This window comes from Toxotes jaculatrix, chromosome 6 (genome assembly GCF_017976425.1).
Source record: "Toxotes jaculatrix isolate fToxJac2 chromosome 6, fToxJac2.pri, whole genome shotgun sequence".
NCBI classification, from domain to species: Eukaryota; Metazoa; Chordata; class Actinopteri; family Toxotidae; genus Toxotes; species Toxotes jaculatrix.
The window spans coordinates 3149261-3152578 of record NC_054399.1 but is presented as its reverse complement, the minus strand read 5'-3'; positions in this window follow the sequence as shown (position 1 = coordinate 3152578).

The window sequence follows — 3318 nt, the reverse complement described above, 5'->3', positions numbered from 1 at the left end:
TGACATTGGAGGTGTGTGTGTGTGTGGGGGGGGGGGGGGTGATTAAAAGTGTTCACTTCTCGTTCTTCTATCCTCTATTCTTGGGTTTTCAGTTTGCTGGGAGTGAAGGCTAATTAAGGCTTCTTTTTTTTTTTTTCGGAGGCCACAGTCATCGCTCGCCTGATCTGTAAAGCCACACACTAAATGGTGCCTCTGATGGTTTCTCTCTCTGTGGATGCGGGGACTCTTTCTCACGTCCATCCCCTGCAGAGGATTTAACTCTGAGAATCTCGTGAGCGGTGAAGTGAAGTGGGAGAGCTGCAAGTTGTTCTCATCATCGCTCTGTGAAGTTTGTCAAACGGGCTGCCGTTCAAACTCGATAAATCTTGCCATGTGTGGCTTTGGCTTCCTGAAAACACATAACTATTACAGTATGTCGATCTTCGCGTCTTTCAGTGTGTGCTGTTTGTTTAACAATTAACTAATTACTGGTGTTCATGTTAGATTACATTTCAGCTCCACTGCTCACGGCGTAGAAATCAGAAACTGCATGATGTCTCCGCACTCCTATCAGCCGCTGTCAGGCTTCCCAAGAAGCACGGTTAGTGATGACTCTTAGTTCACATGCGGCCGGGATAACCCGCTCTCCCTCTGGGGCTTAGTTCACTGCTTGGCCGCGCAGGGCGTGGCCCCAGCCGCCCGGGCCCCAGCTGCCCGGCCCCGCTGAGGCCCACGCTGCCCGCTGAGCTCGTGCCGCCTGCCGCCTGCTCTTTAGTGGTGAAGCCGCCATGCCATACTGACGCATTCACAAAAACAATGGCATTTATATTGCATCTTGTAAACAGTAGTAGTAGTAGTAGTAGGGATTTCCAACAGTGGAAAATTATTGTCTGCCACATGTCTCGTCTGTCCTAAACCAGCTGACAGGTCAGACTGCTGAGATGTCCCTGCTTTTGATTATCGCTGTGCTCTCTTAAGTCTGTAACAATGTGTCTTTCCTGTCACTGTCCATGTCTCTAGTTTTCCATTTTTGTCTCAAAACATTTGATTTTCTCATGGGACTTTCCCAGTGACCCGCTGATCTTGTCCTACACTTCAATCAAGTTTTTTTTTTTTTTCCCCGTGTGCATCCCTGCCTGCATGTGACTCTCCCTTCCTACTGGGTGTATCATGCCAAAGCTCCCAGTCAATGTGTTTCTAATTACATGTTTTTACTGGAAGCCCCAGTTTCCTGTGTTGCCTCCCCATTTGTGAGTGTGGCCAGACTGGGCCCCGACCAGCGTCCACAGAGCCGAACGCCAGCCCCGCCCACTGCCCAGGAGTATCATTACCACCCCGGCCCGGGTTTATGGCAAACCGCTGTCACGTTAGGAATGACACGGACACGCTTGTCTGACCTCTGTGTTTGGCCGACGTTGCCGTAGCAACAGGTAGCCTTTCCTTCCACTCTCCTTGACCAGAGCAACGTGGAATGCATGTGCCCAGAGAACAGTGCCATCCAGAAGAATTTTAATGCGATCGGGCAGGGCGTGTTTGGGTATTCTGGGTCACCCTTTCAGCTGTGATGGACATTCCCTCAAAGCCACATTTCCATGGAAACAGACTGTGGAACTGTGGTACCTAAAAATCCTTGACACTGAAAACCAGCAAATGTTTGAGCCATAGGGCTTGAGCTGAAAACTTGCCCATCTAAATAAAAACACACACACACACACACACACACTATCCTTCACTCACAATATTCCTGTCTTGCTTGCTGACTGACAAGATGGTTCTAATTTAATCTCCAGACACGACTCCAGGCAACAGATCAGAGTATCAGGTCAGGTAGACAGGGATTATTTCATTAGGAGGAAATTAGGAGAGGAACTGTCATTAAACTGCGCACAGCAACTCCCAGCCCCCACCCTATACTCAGCCCCAAACCTCATTTACATGTACACAATCATTTAAGAAAGACAACAGGAAACTCAAATATTATCTTCTCAGCTATGCAATATACAGTTTCAGAATGTAGTTTTATTTAGAAATGTTATGTAAACAATGGGTCAAACGACTGTGTTTAATGTAAAAAGAGTTGCTCATAGTGACAAACCCTCAGACAATTACCGCCTAACTCTTCACTTCCTTTCAGTTGTATGGAGTAGTTGAGCATCTTTCAGCTCATTGATCCGGTTTTACAGCCGAAGGTTTCACTTCACTCTCTTATTCTCTAACCTCTCCAACTCCAAACAGCAGACCAACACAGCTGGTGACTAGCTAGTGAATATAGTGGAGCATTTAGAATATTCCCATAGGAGAAGGTGGAGACCAAAAACTGAGCTAAAAGAGAGTGTCTGTTGATCTTATATTTACAAGGTGGCCAGAAACACGACTCTAAATGAATGCTAATGTCATGTCTACTCTATGTGTAATGAGGAAACTGTTTGCAAAAAAAAACATTTCTAAGTCATCTGAATAAGGTGTTAATAAATCGATGTGTGGCCAAAAAAATCAGTTAATGCTGATTTGAATATATTATGACTCAAAATTCTTTCACATCTAAAGCCAAAAAAAAAAAAAAAACTTGTAACACGTCATTCTATGTCAAATTTTGTTTCCCGTGTGGAAAGACCCTGTAAAATCAGAGTAGACGTTCATTAATGGCAAAGCAGCACACACTGGTTGTTTATGTTTAAACTGCCTGCAGGAAATGGAACCACATTTGAACTGGAGCACAATGGTGCTCGGGACACAGACTCGTGAGAAAGACGAGAACTCTACAATATACAGAGGCTGAAAGCTGGCCAGGAAATGCTACAGAAGAATGATGGAGAATTGTCTCCTTTTCCCAGTTTTGTCCTCTTCGGGAGGTTATACCCTGTAAGAATGGCTCGGCCTGTGCCAAGTATAGCTGCTAATTCCAATAAACAAGAATGTTGACTTTTTCTAACTGTGGAGAAATACAGGGGATGAAAGGCCCCGCAGTGAGTTACAGGACATAGAGGCTCATTCTGAAAGGCTGGAGGACTGAAGACATCAGTCAGTGGGTCGGTCCACCTCGGGAGCTTTAGTGTTGGTGAGTTCTGTCAACACATTGTTGCTCTGTGCTCTCGTTCCTCGGTCTCATTAGGAACTACAGTGCTGTCCTCACTTCATACACACTGACTGGATGTCTCTTTATGTGGCCATGCACTGTAGCAGCAAAACAGATAGAAGTCAGACAGGGTTGGTCATTCAGGCTGGTGTGATCTTACAAAACGGACCGCAGGGGGTAAAAGAAACGATGCCGATGCTGTGCTCAAGTTCAGCTGTCAAAGGCAAAATTTAACTTGGCAGAAAACATACAACAAAACAGAA